Here is an 8,038-nt window from a genome sequence, read left to right as displayed (position 1 = left end):
TTCCATGGATGTGCACAATTCCTGAAATATGTACAACTCAGTGCAGTGCAGTATGTATGCTGTAACCCATGAACGTATTTTAATTTCCTGTTATCTGTGTTTCTTGTTCCACTCCCCTCAATGATGCCCGCTGGGCCATGAGGGTATTTGAAATAAATAAATAAATACTCTGAGAACTTCAGAACGGTTTCAGAAGGGGTAGTAGCTTAGATAGCCTGTTCGTGCTTATCCAATGTATAGGAATAGCTAAGGTAGAAAACAGACCTCTGTACTTAGCCTTCCTGGACATAAGCGTTGCATACGACACCGTGAACAGGGAACTCCTGTGAAACGTATTAAAAGATGAAGATATCGTTCATGAGGTTATTGATTTTCTACAGGAAACATATTTTTAAAATAAAGTTAAAATTACATGGGAAGAAATAAAAAGTACGAAAGCTGTCAACATGCCCTTGGGATTAAGACAAGGTTACCTTCTTTCATTGCTGCTGTGCATGCTTTATATGATAAATATGGAAAGAAGGCTACAAGGAAGCAATATAGGTTATAATTTAATTGTCATACAGATTAGGCAGAAAGGTTGATGAGCAACGACTACTAGTTTCAAAGTGTACGGTCGATTTTCTACTGTGAGCAGATAGCCAGGAAGGTTTGCAAACTCTGGTTAATTGCTGTGGAGACAAAGGAGACACTCTAGGATTCAGTTTTAGCATAACTAAGACAGGTGATGATTTCCAACGATACAGCTGATTAGATGCTTACAATAAAAAGCAATGAATTATCCAGAATGGCTGAATACAAATATCTTAGAGTATCGGTAAAGAAAGGGCAGATATACGTGGAGAAGCACCAGCAGTCTATTGTGGCAAAAGGTCGAAAAGATGCCGGTATAATGAAACAGCGTTATGTGGGTACAACAAATATGAAGTACTGAGAGGTATTTGGAAAGGTATAATGGTGCCAGGGGTTACTTTCGGGAATGCGGTTCTGTGCTTAAGCGCTGAAGTTCAGTCGAGATCAGAAGTAAATCATTGAGCTGTTTGAAGATTAGCAATAAGCGCCCACGGGAAAACCACAAATGATGCTGTATGGGGAGATGGGCTGGGCGTCTATCGAAGCATGGAACGCTCAGAGTAGAATACATGTGAGGAATGCCTGAGGAAATTGGACAGTGACAGGTGGGCAGCTAAGGTATTTAAATACTTATAGTGAAAGTGCATTGGCTCACAATGGCAGAAAAGAACCAGGAAACTAACCAGTAAGTATGCCGGACACGAGCACGGAGAAAGAAGAGCATTAAACAACAGGTTCAAGATTCGGAAGGTAAAAATTGGATTAATTCAAAGGAAAAGAGAGAGTAGGACTATATCGATACTGAAAAAGGCAGGCCAGAAAGGAAGTGTTCTATGATAACTCAAGAGGCAGTGCTCTACTCAGTGAAGCTAGGTCAGGGAGTATAATTAAGGTGCAGCTACAAAGAGAAATTTGACCATGAAGATGACACATGTGCTGTGTGTGGTAACTCTGTAGAAACAATTGAACACCTCATACTCGAATGTGACAGTATCCATCTTGATGTTGCTGCAAGCACAGTCATCCTTCCTGAGGCCCAAGGGTTTAGGAATAACAAGGCTCATGTAAGTAAATCTGCGGTGGAAGTTACAAAAAGAGGATATAAGATTGGTGGCTCCGAAGCACAGTGGTTATATAAGGTTATAGAAGTAGGAAAACGTATCTAAAGAAAATGGCGAATCTTAATAATTTACAACACAGTTAAACAAAAAATAAAGCCGAGCACAGTGGCAACCGCTGCCACCCCGTTTCAAAGGGACGCCCCTTCCTTCGTTCATCGCTTCCATCCTTCTTTCCATCCGTCCATCCACCCACCTATCGATGCATCCATTATCCATCCATCCATCCATCTACAGTCACTAAATAGAACTTTATAATAAAACTTTTAAATACATAAACTTAAATTTTTGTTTAGTGACTCCGTCCGTCCGTCCGTCCGTCCGTCCGTCCGTCCGTCCGTCCGTCCGTCCATCCATCCATCCATCCATCCATCCATCCATCCATCCATCCATCCGTCCGTCCGTCCGTCCGTCCGTCCGTCCGTCCGTCCATCCATCCATCCATCCATCCATCCATCCATCCATCCATCCATCCATCCATCCATCCATCCATCCATCCATCCGGCGTGGAAGAGGCGCGCTAGCCAAGACCGCCAAGGGGTATGCTTCAAGGGCGGGGTCTCCCAGGCTAAGATCAAAGATAAGAAAGACGAGGAAATTGATAATCTAAAGAAAAGAGCTAAGAAGTTAACGGGGATTGTCGAATCATTAAGATCCGAGAATCAAAATTTGAAAAACCCGACACATCAGTATGAGCCCCCCCCCCCCCCCCCCCCCCCTAAACGCACCGTGGCCATAGATGCCGCCGTAACGCAAAGGGAAGGTAAAATAGTAACTGAGGTGTCCCACCCACGCGGTGAAACGAAAAATTAATAACGTAGATCCAATTAAGGAACTGGAGAAGAAAGTAGAAAATGTGATGAAATTGGACTGAAAATGAATGCAGGATTCACATAAATATACAAATCCAAGGTGCCGTGCAAAAGCAAGGTGGATAGTTTGCAAAGACTAAGGAACGAAATGTACGTAGTCATGCATCAATGCGTGGCAGCAAAATACTGTAGAGGCATTTTCGCAGCTTTAAAATGTTCATGAGCACAAACGAAAACCATATTTGGCTGTGGAACTGTTGCCGGTTCCAGCCCGAAAGGGCGCTCCCGCAAATCCACTAATAGATGCGACGCCTCCGGCGATTGCCCTTCAGCAAACTGGAAATAACGGGTCACCAAGCGTCCTATAGCGGTAAACGAGTGAAATAAACCGTAACCACCTTTGTTAAATGCAACATTGCAACCATACAGCACGACCTATACTCGCGATACATTGAAATTGTGTTTCTAGAAATAATGACGAGCAAAAGTAAGGACCCTAGCTTATTTCTACTAAATTTGTACAGCTTGCCTAGGCATCATAAAATTACATTTAGGACCTTGATAAGCAAAGCCATCAAGGTAGCGGGCAATGGCCCCCTGATATTCGTAGGGGATTTTAACGCGCAGCAACAAGAATGGGGCTACGCGAAACAAGACCCAACGGGCAGACAACAGTGGGAGGATGCGTACGAGCTAGGGCTCGCCCTACATACGGACCCTGGAGAGCCCACGAGGGTGGGGAATAGCGTCTGCGCCGCAAACCTAGGAGGTCTACAATGATACAACTTGGAGCTAAACTTTGGAAGCGATAATTTCATTATTGTTTCGGCCCTCAAATAGGCGTCAAAACACGCAGGGCGCGACAACCGGCGGTGACGGAATGGGATCACTTCAGGGCACTGAGAGGAACCGCGGAACTGGGGCGAATCGAGAAGCTATAGGAGAATGGACGGAGGCCCTCAAAAAGACGCAGAAGAGGATAATGCCCCGGCTATAGCGGACAGTTGTTTGCTTCGCATGTGCGATGCCAAGCAAAGTCTGGAAAGTCGGCTAAAAAAAGTAAAGGTGGAATCGCAACCCCCGAAGGAAGGTCGCGAGAGACAACAATGATATTGAGGCTTTACGGCATTCAAATTATGCAAATAGAATTGGTGCAACAGATGCGACGAAATGGAGGGAAGCATGAATCTCTCCAAGACTAGCTGAGCATGCTCCGACACCTGCTGGACCCGACAAGCTTGGAAACACAGTCAAGAATTAGATTAGCAAGAGTCTGACGCATGTTTGAGGGAGACGACGCGGAGTTCACGGACAAATTGGTAAAAACGTACGTTGGGGATGGGTAACGTTCCCCCCTCCCGGGCTATGGTGAGGCGTCGAATCAGGCGCTAGACACCCCAATCAAATAGGCGGAGATGCAGGCAGAAATTGTCATTCTAAAGATGAAATTGTCTCCATGCCCTACCCGGGTTCGAACACGACCGCGGCGGCTGCGCTTCGACGGAGGCGAAACACAAAAGGTGCCTGTGTGCTGTGCGATGCCAGTGCAAGTTGAAGATCCCAGATGGTCGAAATTATTCCGGGGACCTTTTCTACGGCACCTTTCTCTTCCTTTTTTATTTCATCCTGTCCTTAAATTTATCCCTTCCCTTACGGTGCGGTTCGGGTGTACACCGAGATATGAGAAAGTTAGTGCATCATTTCCTTTCCCAAAAAAGAACAAAACCAACCTGACGGAATCAGAAATAATATGCTCAGGAATGTAGACGATGAATCCCAGACTCATAGCAGAATAATTCAGAGAAGTTTGGAATAAAGGGAAGCTATCCAAGCATTGGAAGACAGCCAACATTATAATCATACCGAAGCTGGGCAAACCCCCTGCAAGTCACTTTCCTTACGTCATGCGTAGGGAAATTGATGGAGCACGTCGTGCAGACAAGGCTGATTCGTAAAAGGACTTGCAGATCTATCAAGGGCTTCCTATTGGGCAGGAAAGCCTGTATGATATTCCAAAGCTTAGAATCATCCCCGATTGAGCTGGGAAGCAGGGGCACGCCGCAGGGCTCCGTCTTGTCGCTATTTCTCTTCAACGTGGCAATGAGAGGCCTCCCGGGCCGATTAAATGAGCTATAGGGGATAAATTTCAAAATGTATATGCGGACGATATCAATCTCTGGGTCAACCAAGGGGGTGATGCACACACGAAAGAGCGGTTACAGGCCGCAAACGATATCATTGTCAAGTATGCAGCCATGGAAGAGGGGGCTCGCATGTGTGCAGCAAAAATCAGAACTTTGTGTATATAGCCCGAAACATATCCGGCGTAAAAAAAGCGGGAATCTTAAAATTAAGGCGGCGGACATGAAGGTGCCAAAGGTGGATTAAATACGGATCTTGGGCTTAATAATATCCAATCCTACACATAGAACAAGGAGGTCCTTACTAAGTTGGAGCAATACGCAATGCAAACTAGGCAATACATATCGCGGTTAAAGGTAGGGGACTGAAAGAGAGGAACTTGATGAGGCTAATACAGGCGTACGTAATTCGTAGAATTTGTTACGCGACTCCTTACTTAGATATAAAAGCCGGAGAGAGGAAGAAAATAGATCCCCTCATTTCGAAGTGTACAGGCGCTGCTTGGGTTAGGGGTACATAATATGTGGATAGAACTAGTGGAGGCGGTGCGTGCTTTTTACAGTTGAGAGGCTCAGCACAACGGAAACATGCAGGGTAATCCTAGCGAAAGTTGGAATAAATCCCTAAAGAGGGATCAAAATGAAAGTTGAAATCGACAGGGAACGAAGCCTTGGTGGTCCCCCCTTCCCGAAAAATATGCACCCGGAGTTCAACATAGAGTACAGGTCCAATTAGAAAGCCGGGGCTCTTGAACTTCAATGTCGCTTCAGTGTAGGTGGGGAGTAAAAGGTTCGGTAATATGGAGAAAGCGGACGGGAGCGGCAGTAGCTTAATTCGGTCGTCAACAGCCGAGGGGCGCCAGTCTCCGCGGCAGCCGACCGGGGGCGCAACATATAGAGACTTATAAGGAGCAAAAGCAAAATGCATAGTAAGCGACAGTACGACTAGCATTCAAAATTTTGAAAGAGGCAGGTACTCACGGGAAGTGGTGAAGATCCTCATTCAACAACCGCTGGGTAGTAAAATGAAGATAATTTGGACACCCGCACATACCGCCGTCCCCGAGCGGTAAAGAGGTGGCTCACGAGCTAGCTCGAGTTCTATACTTCCGTGTAGCCGTATAGAGCCCCCCGAGCAATGGGGGGGGAGAGGAGCGTATGCAAAATTACGGAGAAATTGTTCCGTCACCAGACCCAAAATCAAAAACAGAGAAGCTGTCGCGTGGAGGCATCTTCATACTAATGCATAGAGAGGAAGTAATTTAATCAAAGGAAAAAGCCGCCGCTGCGGCTACCGCTGTGGCTAAGAGGTTATGGCGTTAGCCTGCTGACCAGAAAACGCAGGCTAGATCCCTGCCGCGACGGTCGATTTTCGATGGAGGTGAAATTCTAGAGGCCCGTGTACTGTGCAATATCAGTGCACGTTAAAGAACCCAGGTGGTCGAAATTTCCGGAGCCCTCCCTACGGAGTCCCGCATAGTCTGAGTTGCTTTGGGACGTTTAACCACAAACCTTAATGAAAGGGAGAGGTAGGCCTTCGCTAAGACGTGACCCTGGCCTGCTCCTCCACACTGGGGATTAAAACACTAATACATAAATGAACCCGGTATGGGCGCACCACGTGTACCCAGAGCTGAGGTCGCATGATATAGATGCACACAGTGTGGGGCGATCGAGAGGGACCCTTAATCACATAATTTGGCAGTGCCCAAATTCTCCCGGGGGAGCAAAAATATTGATAGTAGGGAATTAAGCCTGGGAGACTGTTAATAAGCCGGGAACCTGAGCTCCGGCGCAACAGCATCCGTCTGGCGGAAGAAGCCACTACCAATCAAGGACTGCCACGGCCGGGCTGGAATAGAGGCGGCGGCGCGCGCGCGATCTTCGGCCATGGGACTGCAAGGAATGCCAGCCAGAGAGAGAGAATAAACTTTATTAATATAAAATAATACGCGCGTGGTTCACCCAGGTTCGGGAAACCATTGGCGAATGCGGCCCTCGAGGCTGATCAGCTGGTGTTGAAGGGGGAGCTCTGTGTGAGCCAGCTTCGCCTCCCTCTGCTTACGGCTAAGTAAACTGTGTGCTTTTGCGTTGCTCGGGGCAGTTCCAAACAATGTGGACGATGTCTGAAATCTCTTCGCAGGCCGGGCATATATGTCTTTGCATGGGTATTGCGTGGGCCAAATCACATTGTGTCGAGCTAAGTTTAACAGTGTGCTTGCTTGCATGTTTCGCCATAGTGGCTTCCTGATGAGTCGGTCTTTGTGGGGCTGCGTATTTCCTGCGACTAAGGCGATGGTACTCTAGAGTTTCACCGCATGTTTGAGGAGACGAAGGTTAGGAGGTGGATGGCGATGGGGCTCGGAATGTATGGCCTCGAGCTATCCTGTCAGCCGCCTCATTGCCCATGCTTTCGATGGGCAGGGACCCACACAATACTGTGACGGGTGTGTATACCGGGAGTGCGATTCCTAATGATGTGGGCGGCCGCTTGGCAGAGTTCCCCATTGAGTTACGCCTTGCAGGCTTGCTGCGAGTCGGTCATGTTCGTAGTGATTTGCTCGGTGGTGCGGGCGTGCTTGATGGCAAGCGCGATTGGGACTTCGGCGTCCGCTGTGCTGTTTCGGCTTTGAACCGTGGCGCTGGCTATCTCCTTTCCCGAGGTCGGTTTTGACGGTTGGTACCCAAGCCGCCCGACAGTGGTAGGGCGCCCGGCGTCAGTGTAAAGAATATCTGCTTTGCGACGTATGACCTTGTGTAGTTTTGCTTGGCTCGGGCCTTCCGTCGTGGACCGTGGAGTATGGGGTCCAAATTGGTTGGAATTGGGAAGACGTGGTACTCTCCGCCGGTGGGCAAGGGCAGCTGGTCCGTGGTGCGCAAATGTTTTTTGTGTGGGGTGACGTCCCAGCCGCTGAAGTGTCCTGATGTCTGTACAGCTGAGGCACAGGCGGCGTTCTTAAGCAGTGGTGAGGACTTCCTTGTGCTCTGCATAGGTACCAAAGGCGCCATGGCACATGGATGACATATCGGTTGGCCGAAGAACTATAGCTCCTTTGCAAGTTTAAACAAGTCGCGCCTCCTGCAGAACAGGATTTTTGGCGCCGGAGTCCTCAACCCGTGTCCGAGGACTCCGGCACCGATAATCCTGTTCTGCAGGAGGCGCGACTTGTTTGAACTTTTCACATCCTGGATGCAAGACCAAAACGAGGAATACAACCAGATCTTCGCTAGCATTCACAGAATCGGTACTCAATTCGACCAGCTTAATGCCACGGTCAAGACGCTTGACAAAGACTACTGCAACCGCCACAAACGTGGTGGCGTAGTCACGACCCGGAAAAGTCAAGAACGGATGGCGAGCCATATAGGTACGGACCCCCAACATGGGTGCCGT

This window comes from Amblyomma americanum, chromosome 10, assembly GCF_052857255.1.
Source record: "Amblyomma americanum isolate KBUSLIRL-KWMA chromosome 10, ASM5285725v1, whole genome shotgun sequence".
NCBI lineage: Eukaryota > Metazoa > Arthropoda > Arachnida > Ixodida > Ixodidae > Amblyomma > Amblyomma americanum.
The sequence above is the reverse complement of the archived record's forward strand: the minus strand, read 5'-3'. Positions refer to the sequence as shown.